This window comes from Dermochelys coriacea, chromosome 13 (genome assembly GCF_009764565.3).
Source record: "Dermochelys coriacea isolate rDerCor1 chromosome 13, rDerCor1.pri.v4, whole genome shotgun sequence".
NCBI lineage: Eukaryota > Metazoa > Chordata > Testudines > Dermochelyidae > Dermochelys > Dermochelys coriacea.
In genome coordinates, this window is record NC_050080.1 from 12,054,936 (window position 1) to 12,081,486 (window position 26,551).

Below are 26,551 nucleotides of genomic sequence, written 5' to 3' on the forward strand. Positions count from 1 at the left end.
TGAGCAGACCTGCAGTCCACAAGTCCAGCTGTATAGAGCAGAGGGAAGCCTAAAGTCTCTGACACAGCTGCCTAAAGGGGCCCTCCCTGAAAGAAGGGAGGACTCACCCCGGAGAAAACCAGAGAGGGAAGTATCCTGTGGACCTTGGATATTGGTAATGCCCTCTTACTTATTTTGGTTTGGATTTCTACACAGGGGAAAGTCTTGGACTAAGCTGACCCTGGGGGCAGGGGGTATGAGAGGAAGAGGCCTTGGCTGCCAGACTACTGGTAGCCCAAAGGGGCCTGGGTCAGAGCCTGGTGGAATAAGAGTGCCTGGGCTCCCCTCCCCACAACCATCTTGGCTGCACTCTCCAACCAGACCCTGAGTGAGGATCAATATAGGAGGGCAAAGCTAAGATTCCAAGCACTGAGGTATAAAGCCCCCCTTTTTACCATGCTCATTGTCCAAATATTCTAAACACAACTCAAGTGGAACCCAAAGTGAATGTTCGGGAAACAAAATGGAGCTATGGAAAGTTCCTATTTCCATTTTAGACAGACTGGGCAGCTTCTCAGGGAATGACAGCTAACATATCATGACAGTTTCTGTCCAGGAATCCCTAGAGCCTCATTAGTATTTTCACTTGTTTTCAGGGAAGATCTGGAAATCCATGAATACCTCTGACATAGGTCTAAGATATGTGTACACTGAAATCCCACAGTTGATTTCTACTGTCAATATGTGTATAAAGCAAATTATCTGCATTTGGCATATTATCCAACCTCCTTCTTAGACAGGGTTTGAGGGTTTGCTATTCAGCAATGCTATCTGTGGCCAGTACCTAGAGTCTCAGGAGTGGAGACTGATGCAGGCTTATGCTGTCGATTGCAATTAAAAAATGCAGTGGAGTGTAAATTAGCAAACTGTCCAAGTCTGATGAAAAACATAAGTTTGGACAAAGTTCCACAATGAAGATAGAAAAATCCATTGAACTATACAGACCTCTGGCTCATAAACTAGGAGATCAAGCCAGAAATAAAAGGAGAGTATAAGGCAGAAACAGATAGTAGAAGAATAGCTAGATTACATAATGAAGAAATGTCTTTTTTTTTTTTTTGGATACATAAAGATTGGTGTGTAAAGGGCCAATAAGTAGAAGATAGAGAATGCGTCAGATTCTCCCCTGCACCAGGGTGGCTTTGTGCTGCAAAGGTGCATTTAGGGAGGTGTATTTGGCTAAGGGAAGATTAGCTTCGTGTAAAGGGATACTCTGGGAGTGTAAAGCCAGGTAATGACTCCTCCCTTGGTGGCCTCCCGGTGGCCAGGTGTCATGGGGAGCTGCCTGCCTGCATGCCCTCTTGTGGCCTGGAAGATATATTGCACTCAAAGCCCCCTCAGGTTCTTACAATCAACTACCCCAAGTGAACTGGTTCAAGTGGGGGCCTGATTTACTAAGTCTTTCGATCAAGGATACTCACTCACTTTTTTTAGCTGCCCAGGTCAGCCCACTCTGGGTCCATATAAGAGTCTGGTCAGCTCTCTCGGAAAAGGAGTTGCAAGCTCTCTTCCTTGGAGCTGAGCTGCAAATTAGGCAGCTATAGAGCCTTAGCCAGATTCTCCCTCAGCTGGTCCCTTTTCCCCATTTAGGTCTCGGGCTCAAGACAGTTCAATCGACCAGCCTTTGCTTTCTGGTACATGCCCAGCTATGCAGACAGAGGCAGCATTTATGCTGGTTCCCTTCTCCCCTAGCTCATCCCCAATTGCCTTGTCCCATCCCATCTGTAAGATTCCTGACTCAGGGCTTTGAAGACATAGTGATGGGATTTCATCATATGCACCACTGATTTCTGGGACCACCTCCTCTCTATTTCTCACTCACACACACACACACACACACACACACACACACACAGAGATGGGCTGACAACTAGGCCCTACTACCCTTCTTTTGTATGGAAATGGCAACATCCACACGTTAATAGAAAGACCTGAAATCCATTTGAGGGTTTCAGGAGATGCAGAGTGCCCTTTTGCTATACCTCCTGGAAATGAAAAGATGGGGCACTTTTTCACAATGTGTTTTGATGGTTTGGAGGTCTTCACATTTGCACTGTGGCACATCCTTCATTCTCCATTTGTGCATCAGGTGTGTGCCTCTTCCATGTAACATCCTAATACAGTTGATGGTCGTCCACTGTCTTCAGCAGAGCAAGAACTCAGGCGGTTTGACAAGTGGGATCATCTATAAGGTGCTGTTGTTTCCATCAAAGCCTGCCATTGCATCTGCCCGGTGTCTTCTGGGTTGCAATTAGCTGACAGATGAGCTTCTTCAGATGCCCAGAATGTTTGCGGGGACTTAAGATGAGTGCAAAGTGGGTGAACAAGATTGTCATGGTGCAGGAGCTTTGGTTATTGAGAGTTTTCCTGTCCTAGCACAACATAGCCATCTCTTGCTGGGTGGTTGGTGGGAGGATATTTGTGAAGACTGGAAGTCCCAGCACTTTAGGGTGCCAGTTACAAGTATCATAGCCACATTTAGCTGGATGTCAATGAGGTTCATAGGCAAGCTGCTTCCCCCAACAGGTGTGCAGTAACAAGTTGGGGAATAAACTAAAGCCAAGGTTGCCATTTGTAGCTTTTGAGCATTACAACTCCAACTAGAATCTACTCACTTTTGGAAAATATTGGTATGATTTTGTTTTATGGCTCATCTGCTTCAGACATTGACAGGTCAGACTGATTGAGGTTGACTCCTAGGTAGCAGGGTTAGGATTGTGGGCAATTGGCTTGCCTCAGAAGTTTACATTTAGCCTCCTCTTAGCTTCAGAATTGCTGAGATGGAATGCTGATGACACCAGTTTTGATTTGAGCTGCCAGTACTGAAAGCGGTTTTCCATCCTCTTCAGATCAGCATTAAGGGTGTCTTCCGCTTCCTTGAGTGTTGAGGCCTGTGTCATTAGTGCCAGGTTGTTGGCATATATGACCTTGCGGCATGTTTTGGGTACATCACTTGTCTAGAAGTTAAAAAGGGTGGTGTTATTATTGATCCCTGCCGGAGGCTGTTTTGCAGACTGCTTTTTGCTAACCTGATTTCTGAGCTGGACACGGAACATTCTGTCCGAAAGGATTGACCTGCTGAGATGAAATGTCTGGCTGCACTGAAGCAGGTTGGATAGCAACTACTATCCTAAATGGGGCAGACTCCCCTGATGCACCAGGGTATGGGGAGAAACCTGGGAAAAGGGGGCCTGGCTGGGTCTTCCTATGCCCTTATGATCTTTGGCTGCCGTTGGCAGCTGGTGCACATTAGAGTAGTCTTCAGACTTCTCTAACTAATGCCAGTGGATCGGAGTAACCTGCAGCAGCCTCGGGATAAGAGGAGCAGCAAGGTGGCTTTAAGGCTTGCGATAAATCTGAGTTGTTCTGAGGTTTAGGCCATTGAGAGTAGCTCCATCGTTGGTTGTATGTAGTGTGGACTCTTTAGAAAATGGAGGCTATTGCATCAGACAAGGTTGTGCACTATTCGATATATGGAATTAAAAGGAGTCAAAGTGAAGTTTGGGTAATATTAAATATGGATGAGGGAGTGTAAAATAATTGCATGACAAGTCTGTGCTCCATTAAATAGGAGGGAGAAGTACTAGCAGCAAAGTTTGCTACTGCAGAATAAAGACGACTGGTTGAGCAGCTCAAAGCACAAGGAATGGGATGGGGAGGAGCAGTATAAATGAAAATCTGTCCTTAAAGAAATGGAGACTCATTCTTGTAACATCTGGGCCAGATCCTCATCTGATGTAAATCAATGGAGCTCAGCTGACATCAATAGAAGTAGACTGATTTATGTCAGCTGTGAATCCAGCTCCGTGATTCTGACTGCCTAGGAGATTGTAAATAACCCTGATACTTGATAGATGGCTGCAAAAATTATAGCTGAAGAAACAGCACGGAGGAGGATGAGTCAGAAGCTCATGAAGGAAGGATCGGTGAATAATGAAACCAAAAGAAAGGCAGGGAAAGATTCTGAGCATTTAAAAGCATAAAGATGATGACTTCTCAATGCAGAATAATGAGGACATTATCATACAAGTCTGTGTGTATTAAAATAATGAAATGGGGTGCTGAGGGTGGATGGGAATCAAGCTTGTTCGTGTGTGCGTGTGTGTGTGAGAGAGTAATAAATGAGGAGAAACACAGGCAATGGTATTTGGTGGATGTGAAGGTTTGGTTTTGTTTTTTCCCCAAATGTCTGCAGGCAATATGAAGTAGAGCTGGGAGAATGCTGCAAAAATGACCTATACATTTTCTTTCATATTTTTAAATCATTGCAACCAAGTTCATGACCCTTTAGTTTTCACCGGAAATCTGATCATTGATCTAATTCTGCAACATGCTGGATGCCTCCTGAGAAGCACAGAGTACTCTTAGTTCCTAATTTAAGCATCCTCTACTTTACTTTAATGGTGGTTGAGAGCACTTGGCATCTCCCCTACCTTGCTGGATCAGCCTCCATGGACCCAAGTCAGCAACGCACTTAAGCGCCTGCTTAACTTTCACCACATGCTTAAGGACATGCCTCTTCAGCAATGTATGTGACATATGCTTAAATTTTGACTTCGGTGGAACTTAAGCACATGCCTAAGTACTTTGCTGAATGGGAAGTGACTTAAGCATGTACTTTGCTCAGTGTTACACTCATCCAGTCAGGGAAAAGTAGGGAAAAGTAGTGTCCAGGAAATGGACCGCTTGTGTGGATTGGTTATCCCTGATAATATCACGGCAAACCTGGTGGCTGACCTTTGACTTTGTCCTCACCCACAACTATTTCACATTTGGGGACAATATATACCTTCAAGTCAGTGGCACTGCTATGGGTACCCACATGGCCCCACAGTATGATAACATTTTTATGGCAGACTTAGAACAACACTTCCTTAGCTCTCATCCCCCAACACCCCTACTCTACTTGTGCTACATTGATGACATCATCTGGACCTAAGGAAAAGAAGCCCTTGAGGAATTCCACTATGATTTCAACAATTTCCATCCCACCATCAACCTCAGCCTAGACCAATCCACACAAGCGGTCCATTTCCTGGACACTACTGTGCTAATAAGTGATGGTCACATAAACACTACCCTATACTGGAAACTTACTGATCGCTATACTTACCTACATGTCTCCAGCTTCCATCCAGGACACACCACACGATCCATTGTCTACAGCCAAGCTTTAAGATACAACCGCATTTGCTCCAGTCCCCTCAGACAGAGACAAATACCTACAAGATCTCTATCATGCATTCTTAAAACTACAATACCCACCTGCTGAAGTGGGGAAAAAAAAATTGACAGAGCCAGAAGAGTACCCAGAAGTCACCTACTAGAGGACAGGTCCAACAAAGAAAATAACAGAATGCCACTAGCTGTCACCTTTAGCCCCCAACTAAAACCTCTCCAGTGCATCAAAGATCTACAACCTATCCTGAAAAATGATCCCCTTCTCTCTCTCTCTGTCACAGATCTTGGGAGACAGACCAGTCCTCACTTACAGACAGCCCCCCAACCTGAAGCAAATACTCACCAGCAACCACACACCACACAACAAAAACACTAACCCCAGGAACCTATCCTTGCAACAAAACCTGATGCCAACTCTGATGGTGTCACTTGAATAAATGTGGACATAGGACCTAATCACATTAGCCATACCATCAGGGGCTCGTTCACCTACACATCTATCAATGTGATGTATGCCATCATGTGCCAGCAATGCTCCTCTGCCATGTACATTGGCTAAACCAGGCAGTTTCTATGCAAAAGAATAAATGGACACAAATCTGACATCAGGAATCATAACATTCAAAAACCGGTAGGAGAACACTTCAACCTCTCTGGCCACTCAGTAAAAGACTTAAAGGTGGCAATTCTGCAACAGAAAAGCTTCAAAAACAGACTCCAACTAGAAATTGCTGAGCTTGAATTAATATGCAAACTAGATACCATTAACTTGGTTTGAATAGAGACTGGGAGTGGCTGGGTCATTAAACATATTGAGTCTATTTCCCTGAAGTTAAGTATTCTCACACCTTCTTGTCAACTGTCTAAATGGGCCATCTTGATTATCACTACAAACGTGTTTTTTTTTTCTCCTGCTGATAATAGCTCACCTTAATTAGCCTCTTACAGTTTGTATGGCAAATTCCACCTTCTCTGTATGTATATATAAATCTTCTTACTATATGTTCCATTCTATGCATCCGATGAAGTGGGTTGTAGCCCACAAAAGCTTATGCCCTAATACAGTGGTTCCCAAACTTGTTCCGCCGCTTGTGCGGGGAAAATCCCTGGAGGGCCAGGCCAGTCTGTTTACCTGCTGCGTCAGCAGGTTCAGCCGATTGTGGCTCCCAGTGTCCGCGGTTCACTGCTCCAGACCAATGGGAGCTACTGAAAGCAGCGCGGGCAGAGGGACGTATGGGTTGCCACTTCCAGCAGCCCCCATTGGCCTGGAGCAGCAAACTGCAGCCGCTGGGAGCTGCAATTGGCCGAACCTGCAGACACGGCAGGTAAACAAACTGGCCCAGCCCGCCAGGGGCTTTCTTCACACAAGCGGCGGAACAAGTTTGGGAACCACTGCTCTAATAAATTTGTTAGACTCTAATGTGCCACAAGTACTCCTGTTTTTTTTTTTCTACCTTGAATGGTCCTTTAGAATATGTGCTAACTATCTATGCTAAACAAGCATTTAGCTGTGACAGAGTACCTTTACCAGACCTGAAGAACAGCTCTGTGTGGCTCAAAAGCTTGTCTCTTTCACCAACAGAAGTTGGTCCAATAAAAGATATTATCTTACCCACCTTGTCTCTCTAAGTTACTCATTAGCAGAGATGGACTTGAAGCAAAACTCCAGATGAGAGCTCCCCTGCCCCCGAACTTTGGAGTGGGAAGAAGGCAAATGAAATCCAGATGCAACACTGAAAGTGGCTACACAACCTTCTCCCCCCATCCAAGATATACACAACCACTAGATTTATTATTGCAGTATAAAAAGGAAGAGTAAGTGTACAGTACTGTGAGATGAAAAAACATGTGGCTTACTCACAACCTTCTACATTTCAAAGAGCTTTCAGAGAGGGACCTCTCATTTGATGAAGATCCTTTTTTCTGTTTAGTCATAAACAGATGAATCCTATAATAGCCTCTGTTTCCTCTGCTACAGGAGGTCTGTATGATTAATAAGATCTCCCTGTAGTGAATGCCAAGCCAAACAGATGAATGCAAGATGCATCTGCTGTAGATTAAACATTTGGAAAAAACATTTTATAAATATTTTTATATTTTTTCCAGATCATATCCATATGGCAGTTAACTAGGGTATATATTGAAAATCTTGCATGTACAGTATATAGCCATGCATATGTATTTAATATACACTGTCTAATAAGTACTTATGTTGTCACTCAACAAATAGCTGTCTGATATGACTTCTAATTTATTTTAGATGTCACATCAGACTCTTTGAAAGGACCACATGTGCCTTCGCAGGCAAAACATGTGAATGTTTCTGAGTAGGTGGGATGGTAGGAAGCAAACCTTTTATTAGTTCTCAGAAACAGAAATATGTAAGATGATCTCCCTGTTAGGAAGAGGTAAATGTAAAAGAAGATACAGTACAAGCTGTCCTGTGCTGAAGATGGTTAGAAATATAAGTCTTTGAGAAGAACGTAAATAGACTTCTCTGGGAGTTTTTAGAACCTCTGGGAGAGGACAAGAAGGAAGGAGTTTTAACTAATTTTGGTTTCCAGAATAATTCAAACCTTTGGGCCTAATTCTCATAATTAAATACCCCCCTTTTAAGGCCACTTTACACTGGTAGAGTGGTGTAAAGAGTTTTGTGTAAATGAAAATGAGGCACATTTTACTACAACTGTATTACATTACATGATAAAGGAAAGGTCTGCTTCTTTCTTTTTTTCTTTTTGGTCTCTGAGCATTCTGCATGCTTCTGAAATCCCCATCAAGTTCAATGGCACTTTTGGGTGCATAAGGAGGACCGGCCCATAATTTTGCAACTAGTAGAAAGTGAAATGTGTGACAATTAAACTCAAAGAAAAATCTTGTTCAACCCATGTCTCTATCTCAGACATTCTTCTCGCTCACCATATGCATGTTGTCCTTGTAAGACATGGAAGTATTAGCTAGTGCATCAGAATGTTGTAGCCTTTAGTTGCTTGATAATCATGAGAGCCTAAGAACCTGCTGCATGAGCCAAATAACTTGATTCATTAAATGTTCTGTTTCGGAGTTAGTCTGTATTCGTAAGAAGAAAAGGAGTACTTGTGGCACCTTAGAGACTAACAAATTTATTTGAGCATAAGCTTTTGTGAGCTACATCGGAATGTATCCGATGAAGTGAGCTGTAGCTCACAAAAGCTTATGCTCAAATAAATTTGTTAGTCTCTAAGGTGCCACAAGTACTCCTTTTCTTTGTATTAAATGTTCTGTTGATCTCTTTCTACCTTTGGTAATTCCTCCAGTCTGCCTTAAAACACAAATATTCAGCCCCACCCCTTCATTGCAGAGGCGCTTGCTTGAATGGCTTGTAAAGATTAAAATCTGACTTGAACGATGCTCAGCCAAAGAGAGAGGCTCAGTGAACCGATGTTCGCGCGAGTAGGGACAAACCCTGCAAGGGGAAGTCTAACGCTTGTTAATTCATGTCTGTTTGGACTCTGAGAATATGGATTTCCAGACTTTACACCATGATAGTTGCAATCCAACATGACATTTCCACGTATGCCTTTGCACGGGTTGCAGTGCAGAGGCAAATAATTGCTTGTGCCTAATTTTGCCTGTGCCATACACTATTAGATATTTAGCTGACTCAGACGAAAGTGGCTTAGGCTCCTCACATTCAGGTTGGTTTTAATATTCATGTTATGTCTTTAGACTCCCCTAATTAAGGGATTTGTTTTACTACACGTTTCCCATATTCTTGCTCAGAACCCCCCCAGCTCCTGAAGGCTACACCACTGAAGGGTCAAACTGAATTCTGGATTTGGTAAATTCTCTGGGTTAATGACTTGGTAATATTTCTTTGGTGATTCACCCCCATCTGTTTTAGGTCTTTTTTTCCCCCCCAGTCTACTTATTGTGCTCCTTTAACGCAAGGCACTTCCCTCAGTTTTTAAAATTCAGTTCATTTTTTTTCTGAATTTGTATTGGAATACCAACAAAGTTTTGGATTCAGTGGCTGCACAAAAATGGCAGAAATGTCATGGTGGTAACTGTGGGGGAAGAAGGCAGGTTTAGTAAGGGAGTTTCCAAACCTAACACCTTAAAGTGGCTCAAAGTTTTTTGAATCCGGTTTGGATACAGAACTCGGAAGGCTGGCCTAATCTGAACATGGCACATTGTGTCTCTTCAACTCAGCAGTCTGAGTCTTAGGTTCAACTTCAACACAATTAATGTTGATTTAAATAGGAAATGCATCCACAGAAATTTGAGACAGTCTTGCATTAGAGGGATATTCTTGTACAATGGACATCACTTCTGTGTTCTGAGGAACCTCCATCTAAAACCATTTATGTTGGCTCTTGTACCCAGCCCAAAGCAGTGTATTTACTCCACTGCTGAAATGCAGCCATCTCTGGGGTTGAATGTGGCAGCCATTTTACACTGCTAACATGACTCCCTCTCTCTCTCTCTTTATGGTGGGAACTGAAAAATAGCTTCTCTGACTAAAACTACTCGGGAGAGTTTAGTTGGGGTTAGAGTTCAGGATTAGGTAGACAGAAAGGGCCAAATCAATCTTTTGGCTTAATTCCACTGTTTTCTATTGGTTCACATCAGGGATGAAACTGAGCCAGAGTACCATAATTACCTGAGTTTAGCTACAACTCCAAAGCTAAACTCTTTATTATTAACACACTTAATTGTACAAAAAATGTCTGGAGACCTTTAATGACCATAAGGGACTGGGCCTTATTTCTCTTACAGCTAGTCGAAAAGAAAGATAAAACTAGAGCTAGTAGAAAATTTTCCATTGAAACTTTTTTCCACAATGAAACATTTTTATGTCAGTGTAATTTGTTAAATTTTTAGGTTATCAAAAAACCCCAAAACTAATCTTTTTTTTTTTTTTGGCTTTTGGTTGCTGAAAAATATTTTCAGCTTTCAGGGGGTTTTTTAAAGCAAAATCCAAATCTTTTAGAGGAAGAGTTTTTTGATGAAAACAGAAGAAAATATATTTGTCTCAACTTTTTCATATGACAAATATTTCCGGATCAGCTGGAGTTAAAACAACAATGAATGCCAAGCTTCACGGCCCATGGCTATGGGCTTATTGCATCTCTTCTCTTGCTCCATCCTCTTTTGACTCTCCATAGAAGGCATCCACAGATCTTTGCCAATGAGTTTCTGTCACTTGGCTCCATTTCCTGCCAATGAGCTCAGCTAGATACAGATCCCTGGCTTCTGTGGTGCGGAAATCTGAATAATAATTTCTGCTGCAGACAGTCCTGGTGAATCACTGTCCTACTTTGGATTCCCAGGGGGAGATTGCATTTCTATAATTTGGGAGCAACTGCTTCAGTAGATGTTTCCATTTATTTAATGAGCAGGTCAAGACAGAAAAAAATATAAAATTTAACCCAAGAGCAGCCGATTAAGGGAGAACTCATTGTTACTGTACCACAAGTCACTGTATTCTAAGCCCTCAAGGGGCATAATTTTTTTTAAAGAAATTCACTGTGTTGGATTCTAATTAAATGAAAACAATACTCAAATCTATGATTAAAGAAAACTAATTATGTCATTATCTGTTTGTCCTTGGTAGTATATAGACTCATAGACATTAAGGTTAGAAGGGACTATTATGATCATCCAGTCTGACTTCCTGCACAATGCAGGCCACAGAATCTCACCCAGCTACTCCTGCAATAAACCTCTCACCTATGTCTGAGCTATTGAAGTCCTCAAATCATGGTTTAAAGACTTCATGGTGCAGAGAATCCTCCAGCAAGTGACCCATGCTACAGAGGAAGGCAAAAACCCCTCAGGGCCTCTTCCAATCTGCCCTGGAGGAAAATTCCTTCCTGACCCCAAATATAGTGATCAGCTGAACCCTGAGCATGTGGGCAAGACTCACCAGCCAGATACCCAGGAAAGAATTCTCTGTAGTAACTCAGATCCCACCCCGTCTAACATCCCATTACAGGCAATTGGGCCTATTTACCATGAATAGTTAAAGATCAATTAATTGCCAAAATCATGTTATACCATCTCCTCCATAAACTTATCTGGCTTCAAGATTAAACTCTATAGGTCTTTTGCCCCCACTGCTTCCCTTGGAAGGCTATTCCAGAACTTCACTCCTCTGATGGTTAGAAACCTTAGTCTAATTTCAAGTCTACACTTCCTGATGGCCAGTTTATATCCATTTATTCTTGTGTCCACATTGGTACTGAGTTTAAATAAATTCTTCTCCCTCTCTGGTATTTATCCCTCTGATATATTTAGAGAGAGCAATCATATCTCCCCTCAACCTTCTTTTGGTTAGGCTAAACAAGCCAAGCTCCTTAAGTCTCCTTTCATAAGACAGGTTTTCCGTTCCTCGGATCATCCTAGTAGCCCTTCTCTGTACCTGTTCCAGTTTGAATTAATCCTTCTTAAACATGGGAGACCAGAACTGCACACAGTATTCCAGATGAGGTCTCACCAGTGCCTTGTATAACGGTACTAACACCTCCTTATCTCTACTGGAAATACTTCGCCTGATGCATCCCAAGATGGCAGCAGCTTTTTAAACGGCCATATCACATTGGCGGCTCATAATCATCCTGTGATCAACCAATACTCCAAGGTCGTCGTCCTCCTCCTCTGTTACTTCTAGTTGATGCGTCCCCAGCTTATAACTAAAATTCTTGTTATTAATCCCTAAATGCATAACCTTACACTGCTCACTATTAAATTTCATCCTATTACTATTAGTCCAGTTTACAAGGTTATTCAGATCCTCCTGTATGATATCCCGGTCCTTCTCTAAATTGGCAATACCTCCCACCTTTGTATCATCTGCAAACTTTATTAGCACACTCCCACGTTTTGTGCCAAGGTCAGTAATAATATTGGTCCCAAAACCGATCCCTGAGGAACTCCACTGGTAATCTCCCTCCAGCCTGACAGTTCACCTTTCAGTCTGACCTGCTGTAGTCTCCCTTTTAACCAATTCCTTATTCACCTTTCAATTTTCATATTGATCCCCATCTTTTCCAATTTAACTAATTCCCCATGTGGCACGGTATCAAACACCTTACTGAAATCTAGGTAAATTAGATCCACTGCATTTCCTTTGTCTAAAAAATCTGTTACTTTCTCAAAGAAGGAGATCAGGTTGGTTTGGCATGATCTACCTTCTGTAAAACCATGTTGTAGTTTGTCCCATTTACCATTGATCTCAATGTCTTTAACTACTTTCTCCTTCAAATTTTTTTCCAAAACCTTGCATACTACAGATGTCAAACTAACAGGCCTGTAGTTACCCGGATCACTTTTTTTCCCTTTCTTAAAAATAGGAACTATGTTAGCAATTCTCCAGGCATATGGTACAACTCCTGAGTTTACAGATTCAATAAAAATTCTTGCTAATGGGCTTGCAATTTCTTGTGCCAATTCATTTAATAATAATAATCTTGAATGAAGATTATCTGGGCCCCCCGATTTAATCCCATTAAACTGTTAGAGTTTCGCTTCTACCTCAGATATGGTAGACCTCCATATTCTTATTCCCATTTGTCATGCTGCCATTATCCCTAAGATCCTCATTAGCCTTATTAAAGACTGAGGCAAAGTATTTGTTTAGATATTAGGCCATGCCTAGATTATCCTTAACCTCCACTCCATCCTCAGTGTTTAGCAGTCCCACTTCTTCTTTCTTTGTTTTCTTCTTATTTATATGGCTATAGAACCTTTTACTATTGGTTTTAATTCCCTTTGCAAGGTCCAACTCTACTTGACTTTTAGCCTGTCTCACTTTATCCCTACATGTTCTGACCTCAATAAGGTAGCTTTCCTTGCTGATCCCTCCCATCTTCCACTCCCTGTATGCTTTCTGCTTTTTCTTAATCACCTCTCTGAGATGCTTGCTCATCCAGCTTGGTCTACGACTCCTGCCTATGAATTTTTTCCCCTTTCTTGGGATGCAGGTTTCTGATAGCTTCTGCAGCTTTGACTTGAAGTAATGCCCAGCCTCCTCTGCCTTTAGATCCGTAAATTCTTCAGTCCAATCCACTTCCCTAACTAATTTCCTTTAATTTTTGAAAGTCAGCCCTTTTGAAATCAAAAACCCTAGTCTGATTTTTTTTTGTTTATCCTTCCTGTCAGTTTGAATTGAATTCTCATGATCATCTGAACCAAGGTTGTCCCCTACAACCATTTCTTCTACGAGGTCCTCACTACTCACCAAAACCAAATCTAAAATGGCATCCCCTCTAGTCGGTTCAGCAACTACTTGATGAAGGAATCCATCAGCTATCGCATCTAGGAAAATCTGAGCCCTATTATTACTAGCACTTGTCCTCCAGTCTATATCTGGGAAGTTAAAGTCTCCCATGATCATGCAGTTTCCATTAGTATTTACTTCATTAAAAAGGGCTCTATCCATATCCAAATTAGATCCCGGCGGTCTATAGCACACCCCAAGCACTATCACAGGGGAGGCTCTAGTAGTTTTCTTCCCCAATGTGATTTTTCCCCAGACAGACTGTCTTATCCATTCCGTCACTTCTTATTTCTTTACATTCTACCTCATCATTGATATACAATGCTACTCCACCACCTTTACTTCTGTCTTTCCTAAACAGCACATACCCTTCAATAGCTGTAGTCAAGTCATGACTACTATTCCACCATGTTTCTGTTATCCCTATAATATCTGGTTTCACTTCCTGCACCAGTAGCTCTAGTTCCTCCATTTTGTTACCTAGGTTCCTTGCATTGGTGTACAAACATCTTAATTTTTGCTGTTTGGCCTTGCTCACATTCTTTACCCGATTAGGCGCGGACATTCTATAGCCAGTATAACCTATTAGACTGGTATCCACACTGCCCTTCCTCCTTATGCCCATTCTCTGACCCACAGCTGTATCCTTTTTCTTTGTTTTTTTTCCCTCTCAATGCTAAAATCTGGCGTGGAGATTACCTGGACATCTCCCAAGCATCTCCCCCAAATTCCTAGTTTAAAGCTCTCTTAATCAGTTGTGCCAGCCTCCATCCTAGAAGTCTATTTCCTTCCCTACTCAGATGAAGTCCATCCCAAGAGAACTGTCCTCTGTCCATGAATGCCTCCCAGTGACCATACATCCCCAAACCCTCCTTATAGCACCACTGCCTGAGCCATCTGTTGATGGTTATAATCTTGTCACACCTTTGTTGCCCTTCTCTAGGAACAGGCACAATCCCACTGAAGATCACCTGAGCCTCAATTGCCTTAAGCGTCTTCCCCAGCCTGGCATAGTCTCCCTTGAGACTTTCCAGTGAGAATCTACCGGTATCATTTGTTCCCACATAAAGGACAATCAGTGGATTCTTTCCCTCTCCCTTTAGGATCCTCTTCAACCTCAGGTCCACATCCTGTATTTTAGCACCTGGAAAACAGCACACCCTTCTATTCTCTGGATCAATTCTGGTTACAAGCCTGTCCATTCTTCTCAATAAGGAGTCCCCGATCACATAGGCCTGCCTTTTTCTGGTGACAGTGCGATTCTCCGGTCTATCCCCTGTTCCCTCTGGCTGCAAGTTCTTTCCATTCCTTTTCTCCCTTGTAATCCTCTTCAGCCCATCCTGTATCCTCCTGGGGCTCATATTTGGTGTAGTCTCCATTGACTCTTCCCCTTTTCCTATAGGACTAGCTGCTCTTCTCTTCTTCCTTGCCCTTCCACCTTCAGTGACCACCTGCTGAGCCCCTTCTTCATTTTCCAACTTTGCAAATCTGTTCTTCAGCTCTGTTTCTCCTTCACTAGCCCGTCTTTTCCTCTGCCTGGTTCTCTTAGTTACATGCTTCCACTGTCCACTTTCCTCACCCAGCAGTCTCCCCTCAGAATTCTTCAGTCCTGCTTCCATCTGCAAGTCTGAGCTTTTCCCTTCAGCTGCCTCATGTCTTTGCTCCATAATCTGCTCGAACCCCCTTCTAAACTCAACCAGACTTTCCACCTGCATCTCCAATCCTCTGATCTTTTTTTTCCATCAGCTCTATCAGACGGTACTTCACACAGACGAAACTCTTTCCAGATACCCCCTCCAGGATCATGTACATACCGCAGCTTCCACATCCAGTCATCTTCATTGTGTCTTCCACTACATGGGTCACTCCCACTGCTGCCTCTGTATCTTGTCAGCCTTCCCACCTAAATCCTGTTAATCTGGGAAACACAAACCACACCAAAACACCAGCACCCACAGCAAAAACAAACCGCAAATGAGCACCGCAATGCAAACTCCCCTTTCAAACTCCTCTGTTTGCTGGCTCCTGTGCCACTGCAGATGTCTGTGCCGCTGCCTGACTGGCTGGCTACCTTTATAGGACCCCTACTCAGAGAAGCCCTGCCTCCTAATCGGGGCTCAGCTTCTCTCCCAGCACAAAGCTGGGAAATGTGTTTTCTTTACATTCTTTATATTATGTACCCAAGTAAAAACTAGTGAAAAAAGCAGCACTAATATCCCAGATCAAAACAGCCCTGAGCTTTTGCAGGGTTTCGAATGTGAAGTCAGATCTGTATCTGAAGTAAGCAGCTCAGGCCCCTCACTAAAAAAAATCTTGAGGGGCATGAATTACAATGTTCATATACATAATAGGTCTTCTGAATTCAAACTTCACTAAAGTTTGAGAGGATGGGAGGGGTTTGGATCTGGTGGTCTGATCTGGACTCATCCCTGGAAGGAATGTATTTCCTATTTTCACTGCCTTGTCACTAGGAATGAAGGATCTTTGTCACTTTACATATGAACATGTCCCTTCCTGGTCTGCGCCCACTCAGCCTTTGAACAAAACCAACATTTTGTGAGCTTCTGAGATGCTGGAAAATTTATTTTTCCCATTATTGTGTGCTTTTGTGCCCCTCGGGCCTTCCAGGTTCTGGATGGGACCTGAAACATGCAGTCTCCCTCACACTATTTCTGGCTTGACTATGATCCGGCACGACTGAGAATCACAAAATAAAGCCTGTTCTTGGAAGGTTTCCAGCCCACTGTTTCAGATGTGAGAAATTCACACGATGCAGAGAAGATTCTGAAGGCTGTGTGGTTCTTCGCACTTAACCCCAAACCTTTTGCAGCTCATTCATTCTTAACATGAAGATTCATTTGCTGCAATCAAATCCTTACTTAATTAAGAAGGGGAAACGGCTCTGCCATTTCCTGCAGCTGTCAGGGCCAGACTGTCCCCCTGATCTTTGTACAATGAGGCATACTGGGCAGGGTGCAGTGGAAGGGGCAGGGAAACAGGAACACTCCCTACAATTTCACTCCCTGAACTTGAGGGAGCGTAAGGTCTTTCCTCCAGGCCCCTTCTAGGCGCACATTGCTGCAAAGAGTCTAGGTGGTTGAAAAGGTACCCTGGCGCAGCCTACACAGTGCACCAGGATGGAATGGGGGCGGGGAAGGAGGTGTATACCATTTTAATTATTGAAGTATAACTATACCAATATAGTTAAAGTAGTACATCTATACATAGACAAATCCCTTAGGAAAAAAGATTCAAAAAGCCACCAACCAAATATTTGGGTTCCAAAAAACAGGACTTCAATGTACATTAGAAATCTGATTAAATTTCATCTCTGTGTTAACTGAAGATCAAACATGCTTGGATCCAAATGTAAAAAAAAAATAGGGTTTTTTGTTTTTTAAGGACGCTCAAGAAAAAAATATCGTTTGCGGCAATTTTTCTGGAACTGAAGGAACAGTGAGAGCCAGCAGTTTTTAGTTGATTATTGGATTCATTAGGAATGGGGTATCTGAAACAGGCACTATGGTTAGGCTTGGAAGGATTAGATTTCTATTGGTAAATGTCAATTTTATCATGCACAAACCTTTCCATCAACTAATCAAAATTCACAGATAGGCAAAGAAAGAAAAATGTTGCTTGCAAACTTAGACTTTATTTTAAGGATATTTACATGTGATGACAGTTTTAATGGTTATAAAGCTTTAACTTATTCTAAGTCTACTGTCATTAAATTATTGTCTGATCGCCCTCATTGTCTGAGTTCACCATAATTCCCTGCAAGTGTGAAAACTGAAATAGATAAAAATTGAAAAAAGTGCAAAAAACAAACATTCATATTATCTGTTAAAATCAAAAAATAAAAATTGAAGTCTGCCAAGTTTAAATCTAAGCAAACTCTGGTCAAGGGAGCTTCTCGTCATATAATTTTTTTCCAGTAACTAGATGTTTTGAATTATTTCAAGCCATTATTCATTTTGTTGGTAAACAAGCGCACACTTGATCCTGGATTTTTGTGCCTAATAGGCTTTATCCAAGGAAAGGGCGGGGGGGAGAGAAAAAACCACACACACACACACACACGAAGCTCAAACAAGGAAGTCTCTGCAATGGGTCAAGGCCAGTTATTACACTATTTCAGGCTGAGAAAGGTCATTGATGTTTTCCAAGTTGGATTCATATTTTACACTTATTTGTAATGTTACCTCAGTGTATCTCATAATGTCAGGGAAAATGTTTGGTTTTGGTTTGAAAATGTCAGGGCAGGATTTTCTAAAGCAATGTAGCATTAGCTTAATTCTTCTCCCATTGGGGTCAATGGTAAAACTCCCATTATCTTTAGTGGGAGCAGAGTTAGGCCAATGCTGGGAACTTTCTGAAAATCCCACCCTTAAATGTGTTGTCAGATTTTCAAAGGTATTTAGGTGTCTAACTCGGGAAGGATATATATCCATCTAAAACTATTTCATTTGACAGGAGTTGACAGAGTTAGAACTTATGGATTCACTTCTGGTGTTCTGCCGCTGACCTGCAGTGGGAATCGTGTAATCATTTTGTACCTCAGTTTGTTTATCCATAAGTAAAATATAAAATACTTACCTGTCTCACAGATCTGTGGTAAAGCTTAACTGACCAATACCTGGGAAGGGCTGCAGAATCTTGGTTCAAAGGTGCCTATCTACAGCAATATAAGAAAGATGTGATGAAGAAATCCAGAGAAGGATACAGCTTGTGAAAAATGCATTTGACAACTTCCAAAGAATTCTGTGTTATAGAAAGCTAAAACTGCATATCTACACTAGGTTGCTGAAGTGCCACATAGGGACAACTCTCCTGTGCAGATGTGAGAGCTGGACACTTAAAAGGGACAATCAAAACCAAACTAAGAGGTGATGAGAAGGATGAATTTTAAAAGAGCACAACTACTTGAGAGCCAATGTAAAAGAACATCATCTTTTTGTAGACGCATAGCTTACTGATCGCAGAGTGACTTAAGTCTAACACTCATACTATCGGACATGATGACAGGCAAACCAGAAAGAGAAGAAGGAGAGCCAGTTACATAGGAAATATCAGACAGACTGTTATCCAAAGGAGAGCAGAAATTTTACAACTCTGTCATGACTGCAAAAGATGGATGGTGGTGGCCAACAATCTTTGTATGTGTGTTACTTGAAGTATACTGCAAATGCCACGTACATACTATGTATGCTATTCCTATTACCTCTCCCAGTGTTGGAAGGCCTGATTTTCACTGTGGCAACTGCAAAACACTGTGCATGCAAAAATGCACAAATACTTGCAAGACGCCTAGTAACTGGAGCAACAGAATCATCTATCAATGTTCCCTTCCGAGTAGTGTGTTCCTCACTGGGTTCGTCTTGACGAGGGTAAAAAGGTAGGTTTTAGAACACGTTAGCTCTCATATTCTAACTAGTACATTCCAAAACTCTCCCTCCTCCCAAGTGTCAACTCTACTGCTAGCCTGTGCTAAAGAACAATTTGTCCTGTCTACAGCAGAGTTTTAGGATGTATTAGAATCTGGTAGCTAATACATTCTTAAAAAAACAAACAAAAAACCCTACCGTTTAGCCTAGTCTAGATTCTGGACATACCCTCTGAGGTCTCGAAGCGTAAACACCTCTCTGGGGAAAAAAGCCACTAAGTCTCTCTAATCTTCCTGAGAAGATAAAATCCTGCGGTCCTATATTATTGTTTGCCCTCTGCTGTATCCTACATTTCTACCAAATCAGCATTCCCATAAGCGGATAAGAACAGTGCACAATAAATGTGTTCTCACTAATTCCTCTGTAGGGCAAGAATAATTCTTCTGACTTCTATTCCATACCTCAGTTTGCACACATACTCATTCTGCCCAAGAGCACTGCTCTGACAGAAGGTGATGAGGCTGCATTCCACATCTTTGTGGTTTCCTCCCCTCCCCTTGCTGGGTGTTTCATAGCAGTTGTCCGTTCTGAATATTTTTCTTTTGTTTCTTTTGTGTGCCTGCATCCGATGGAGCTGCATGAGCTAGCTCCTGGGCCCTCAAAGATAGTTGAGACTCTTCTGAAATGGTGCTGACACATCCCACATCTGCTTCTATACTATCAGAAAACCATCACCATCTGATTGTGCTTTCCTGCCCCATGTGTGCCCCACTGACCCTGCAGAACACGTTTTCCTGCCTCAGACTGCTGGCTCCCAATCAGAAATAACCTCAGTCTTATCTGTCAGTGCTGTTTTGACTTCAGTGGGGCCAGGATTTCCCCTCATGCGTTTAGAACTGGTGCATGCATTTCTGGAGGAGCTTAGGAAACAGTACATCCAGATTTCCTGGCAAAACGATGGAGAGGAAAACCTGCAACACCTTCTGGCCAGGGCTGTGATAAAAGGGAGAACACTGATTTCTTACGGGACCTGAGTTGTCCTCATCCCCAGAGTTCTCAATAACGCACAGCAGCTCCTATTTCACTCCACATACCATTGGATCTTATGCAATGTAGCCTTTAAACCTCTCTGTGGTGGGGTGGGTCCTCTGTGGCTTCAAGTTTGGTAGTAGTGTCTGAACTGCCCCTGTGCCCTAAATGTATCTCCTGTGATCCTAAAGACCTCCTCAGTACTTATTCATTTGTGCACTGGCTCTTGAATATGGCTCTAAAGGGTAGTATTTGTAACTTACACTAGTAGGTTGAGTTTCAGAGTAGCAGCCGTGTTAGTCTGTATCTGCAAAAAGAACAGGAGTACTTGGTGCCACAAATATTCCTATATTAGTAGGTTGGACATAATCAGATGCAGGGTGATTCCCTTTCTCATGCAGTCTTTTACAACGGAGCTACATGCATTGCATCACTTTTGTAATTCTCAAGAGATCTAAGAGTTAGAATGGTGGGATGGTAATCTTAAATTTTAATTCATTGCCTCTACAAAATAATAATAGCAGTTAATATTAATCCAGGTTTATTGATCCTGTTTTTTAAAAAAAAAAACGTGTTGCCCTAGTTAATGGCAAATCTTTGCCAATCTCTATCCATTCTCTGAGAGCTTCGTTATGAAGAATATTTTTCTCACAACTGGAAAACCAGTTTGTACCTGATCCTACAGACACTTAGTTCTGATCCCATTATAACTTTTATGAGTAGCCCAATTTACATTCACTCATCCTAACTTCACATCCAGGTCTCACATATAACTCCATGTAGCTGCTAGTACATGGCAGTGGCCACACCCCAATACACCACTTTGACTGGTAGAGGAAACCAGGTAGAGGGTAGCTTTGAGGGGAAATGCGTGTCCTAATCATATGAAGTTTGCTTTGGCAGACTGGGTGGAGAAGACCTCTTGGTCCAACAGCTGGAAAGGCACTGTAACAATGTATTGAGGACTATGTAAGGCTTGACGAGGCACAGAAAGGTGTCAGTGGCTAGCCACTACAGCTAATGAAGTTCCCAGTCATTGCAACTTTTCATGCCACTGGCTTTTGACTTCACTAGCCAAGAGAATGAGATTAGTCCCATGCAATGTCTTATGTAAAAACCCCACACACCGGCATTCACACATCATTAAGAAAAAGTCCTGTGTCAAACGGTGAAGTGACAGGTTCATAGGAGCACTAGAAATCATAAACCTACACGCAGGCAACTTTGGACTCTGGTTGCTCAGCCTTGAATTCTGGAGAGCAAAGATGCTTGGTAAAACCCTAGGTGACTGAGCAGTCTTTTTAAGGACAGCACCGCTCACCCCAGTAAGCAAAGGAGCTGAAAAAGGTGCCCTAAATATTGCCTGCCCAACTTTAGTCCAGCCATTTCACCATGACTGCTGGATCATCCCCACACAAGTCATTCTATGAGGAAAAACAAGAGTTTTCACTGTCATGACACAGAACATTCAGACCCTAATGGACACAGATAACACATCAAGACCTGATACATGTACAGCATTATTGCAAGGTAACTTGCTACATACAGCATCAGCATAGCTGCCCTCAGTGAAATGAGATTAAGACGAAGGCTCCATAAAGGAACTTAGGAAGTGGCTTCACCTTCTTTTGGGAAAGCAGGCCAGCAGAGGAGGACAGAATTTATGGCATTGAAAACAGCCTCCTGAAGTCTCTGAAAGAATTACCTCTGAGCAAAAATGAAAGCCTAATGACTCTACAACTTCCCATTGGAAATTAATGCTTTGCAACTTTTATCAGTGCTTATGCTCCAACTCTGAACAGTACAGAAGAAAAAAACAGTTTTGGGGTGATATAATCAAATCTATACCCAGTGAAGACAAACTTCTACCTCTGGGAGACTTTAATGCCAGAGTTGGAAAAGATGATGAGGCTTGGAGTGCTGTAATAAAGAACAAAGGAGTTGGAAAAAACAAACAGCACTGGTCTACTCCTACTCAGCAAGTATGCTGAGTGTGAGGTCCATATTGCTACCTCAATCTTCAGGCAAGCAAACAAATATAAAATATGGTGGACGTATCAGCGATCAAAGCATTGGCACCTGACTGTCATCATTTGCAAAGAGACATCAGGGACACCGAGATCAGCAAAGCAATGAGGGGAGAAAAATGTTGGACTGACCACAAGATGATCAAAGGCATTTTCAATTTACATGTTGTTGCCACTCAGTAAAACAGTGTGAACAGATTAAACTGAAATTGCAAATAGCAAAGTTGAGACATCCATTTCATCAGAAAAAACTAAGGAAAACAGAGGAAAATTTGATAGCATTACATCATCACCCAGTAACACACTTGAAAAATGGAATATATTCAAATCTACTATCCTGCAAGCCACAGAAAAAAATCTAGGCAAAAATCAAAGACAGCATTAAGAGTGGTTTGATGAAAATGATGATTAACTTAAACAGATCCTCAAGGAAAAGAAGGATGATCTTATGTCTTGGCAAAATGACAAAGAAACAGCATTTTAAAAAAAATTATTCAAGTACCTGCAAACCAAGGCTCAGATGGCTTAGTCTTATACAGTGTAGCTGGTTTCAAAAAGAAAGCAGAAGAGATACAGTATTATGCCAATACGACAAACACAAAGTTCTTTTATGACACCATGAAGATCATTTATGGCCATCAAAGTGGGACCATTTCTACTAAAGAGATAAGATGGGTCTACCTAAATTAAGGACAGGTGAGGCATCTCTGAAAGATGCGTATAGCACTTTACCGAGCTACTAAACCATCCCTCTACTGTCAGCCCTCAGATGCTAGAGGAACTAATGCAGCACCCCATGGATGGAGAAATCACCCAGTTACTATAGACGAGGAAGTGCAAAAAGCTATCAAACAAATGAAGTCAGGAAAATCACCAGGCAAAGACAGAATACCAGTAGAAATCTATACATTTATAATCCCCAAAACTGTGTCAGTTGTCTAGACAAAATTAAGGCTATTTGGGAAACTGAGAAGATTCCTCAAGATTTCAAAGATGCAATTATAGTTACACTATACAAAACTAAGGGCCAGAAAACTGACACTGGCAACTACTTGGGTACCTCCCTGCTATCTGTAGGTGGTAAAATCATTGCTTGTATTTTGCTCAATTGGGTTGTCAAAACAGTATCAGAGAAGCTTCTACCAGAGACCGAATGTGGATTTGCATCAGGTCAGAGCAACACAGACGTGATTTTCATTGTGAGATAGATTCAGGAAAAAATTGAACTGTGTGCAGTCTTCATTGATCTTAAAAAAACATTCAACGCTGTGAGCAGAAAAGGCCTTTATCAGTCATATTCAAGCAACAGTACTTTATGAACCAGATTCTGATATCCAAACAGATGTAAACCTAGAATAACTCCACTGAAGTCAGGTTTCAGAGTGGTAGCTGTGTTTAGTCTGTATCAGCAGAAACAACAAGGAGTCCTTGTGGCATCTTAGAGACTAACATTTATTTGGGCATAAGCTCCCACGAAAGCTTATGCCCAAATAAATGTGTTTAGTTTCTAAGGTGTCAAAAAGACTCCTCATTGTTTCCACTGAAGTCAGGATCAAAACAAGTACAAGCAAGTGGTCTAGTGCAGATTTTTCATTTCAATAAAATCAGCAAGATGATATTGGGTTTTGGTGCTGAAAACCATTTTACATTCTGATGGAGAGACTCATTTGTAACTTCACTTGTTTTAGAAATCCAGAATCAAGATTTAGCCAGACAGCTGTCAAAAACTCTTAAGGAGTGGAAGGCCTGATCCTACTCAGACTGAACTCCTACCAAAGTTGGTACATAAGCAAAGATATTAGAATTGGAGTCTAAACTTGACATTCATTTTGGGCCCTAATTCATTAACATAGAATCATAGAATATCAGGGTTGGAAGGGACCCCAGAAGGTCATCTAGTCCAACCCCCTGCTCAAAGCAGGACCAAGTCCCAGTTAAATCATCCCAGCCAGGGCTTTGTCAAGCCTGACCTTAAAAACCTCTAAGGAAGGAGATTCTACCACCTCCCTAGGTAACGCATTCCAGTGTTTCACCACCCTCTTAGTGAAAAAGTTTTTCCTAATATCCAATCTAAACCTCCCCCATTGCAACTTGAGACCATTACTCCTCGTTCTGTCATCTGCTACCATTGAGAACAGTCTAGAGCCATCCTCTTTGAAACCCCCTTTCAGGTAGTTGAAAGCAGCTATCAAATCCCCCCTCATTCTTCTCTTCTGCAGACTAAACAATCCCAGCTCCCTCAGCCTCTCCTCATAAGTCATGTGCTCTAGACCCCTAATCATTTTCGTTGCCCTTCGTTGTACTCTTTCCAATTTATCCACATCCTTCCTGTAGTGTGGGGCCCAAAACTGGACACAGTACTCCAGATGAGGCCTCACCAGTGTCGAATAGAGGGGAACGATCACGTCCCTCGATCTGCTCGCTATGCCCCTACTTATACATCCCAAAATGCCATTGGCCTTCTTGGCAACAAGGGCACACTGCTGACTCATATCCAGCTTCTCGTCCACTGTCACCCCTAGGTCCTTTTCCGCGGAACTGCTGCCGAGCCATTCGGTCCCTAGTCTGTAGCGGTGCATTGGATTCTTCCATCCTAAGTGCAGGACCCTGCACTTATCCTTATTGAACCTCATTAGATTTCTTTTGGCCCAATCCTCCAATTTGTCTAGGTCCTTCTGTATCCTATCCCTCCCCTCCAGCGTATCTACCACTCCTCCCAGTTTAGTATCATCCGCAAATTTGCTGAGAGTGCAATCCACACCATCTTCCAGATCATTTATGAAGATATTGAACAAAACGGGCCCCAGGACCGACCCCTGGGGCACTCCACTTGACACCGGCTGCCAACTAGACATGGAGCCATTGATCACTACCCGTTGAGCCCGACAATCTAGCCAGCTTTCTACCCACCTTATAGTGCATTCATCCAGCCCATACTTCCTTAACTTGCTGACAAGAATGCAGTGGGAGACCGTGTCAAAAGCTTTGCTAAAGTCAAGAAACAATACATCCACTGCTTTCCCTTCATCCACAGAACCAGTAATCTCATCATAAAAGGCGATTAGATTAGTCAGGCATGACCTTCCCTTGGTGAATCCATGCTGACTGTTCCTGATCACTTTCCTCTCCTCTAAGTGCTTCAGGATTGATTCTTTGAGGACCTGCTCCATGATTTTTCCAGGGACTGAGGTGAGGCTGACCGGCCTGTAGTTCCCAGGATCCTCCTTCTTCCCTTTTTTAAAGATGGGCACTACATTAGCCTTTTTCCAGTCATCCGGGACTTCCCCCGTTCGCCACGAGTTTTCAAAGATAATGGCCAAGGGCTCTGCAATCACAGCCGCCAATTCCTTCAGCACTCTCGGATGCAATTCGTCCGGCCCCATGGACTTGTGCACGTCCAGCTTTTCTAAATAGTCCCTAACCACCTCTATCTCTACAGAGGGCTGGCCATCTCTTCCCCATTTTGTGTTGCCCAGCACAGCAGTCTGGGAGCTGACCTTGTTAGTGAAAACAGAGGCAAAAAAAGCATTGAGTACATTAGCTTTTTCCACATCCTCTGTCACTAGCTTGCCTCCCTCATTCAGTAAGGGGCCCACACTTTCCTTGGCTTTCTTCTTGTTGCCAACATACCTGAAGAAACCCTTCTTGTTACTCTTGACATCTCTTGCTAGCTGCAGCTCCAGGTGCGATTTGGCCCTCCTGATATCTTTCCTACATGCCCGAGCAATATTTTTATACTCTTCCCTGGTCATATGTCCAACCTTCCACTTCTTGTAAGCTTCTTTTTTATGTTTAAGATCCGCTAGGAACATGGAATCACTGTGTTCCCCTTATTAATAAATCTTTCTAGAAATATGTTTTTACCCAATTTTTAATTATGTTGGCAGGTCTATAGATCATATAGCAAAATTAAGTATACTTTTATACACTAATAGGAAAATTATTTCTTGAATAAATTCCCATATATGACAGCAGGTAGAGATTACTGCCTATGAGCCTGCAACACTGGAATTGCAGCAATCTGGAAGTGATCTAATCTGAAATGCAATAGCATAATCTATACCAAGAAGGGTCTTCTGGGCTTTTGAAATGCTAATATTTACAGAAACAAACTACACACTTTTCAATATCTCAGCTAGCACATTAAATTGAGTTGTTTTGAAATTTTTCCTTACATTTTGTTTTAACTATTTCCTTTTAATTCTCTTTTGTTAAGGTCTTCATACACAGGCAACAAACCAGGAAAGGAAGGCCAGTTGCCTGAACTGTGCCAGATTCTACCTACCCTACCATTGTTTCAGCAGCCAATGATGGAGAGGGGTTGTGGGACCCAGCTCTGGGTGTCTATGCTATAGAATGATGCAGTGTATATTAAAACTCTGATATTTTATCTTTCTAAAACAGAGCTAATTTCATGCCCTTTCTCTCCAGAAGCCCCAATCAGCATTGGGTCTGTAGCAACCTGATGACTCACTGGTGCAGCATCTCCTGCTGGTCATCTTGGGAATTAGCTCTTTCCAGCCTTCAGAGCACCCTCTGCAGGCCGGTGTCTCACCTGCTGCTGGCCCCATGTCCCTCCCAGACCTTTTACCTCAAGGTTCTGCCCCAGCAGTCCCCACACTCTGGGTCTC

At 42.4% G+C, this 26,551-nt stretch overlaps 1 long non-coding RNA gene across 1 annotated transcript; it reads left to right on the forward strand.

Annotated features, from left to right (window-relative positions):
* Nucleotides 1–26,297, forward strand: LOC119842073. Its single transcript, XR_005288665.2, has 3 exons — nucleotides 1–154; nucleotides 18,088–18,875; nucleotides 26,137–26,297. It is a non-coding gene; the product is annotated as an uncharacterized LOC119842073 (long non-coding RNA).
* Nucleotides 26,298–26,551: the final 254 nt, after the last annotated feature.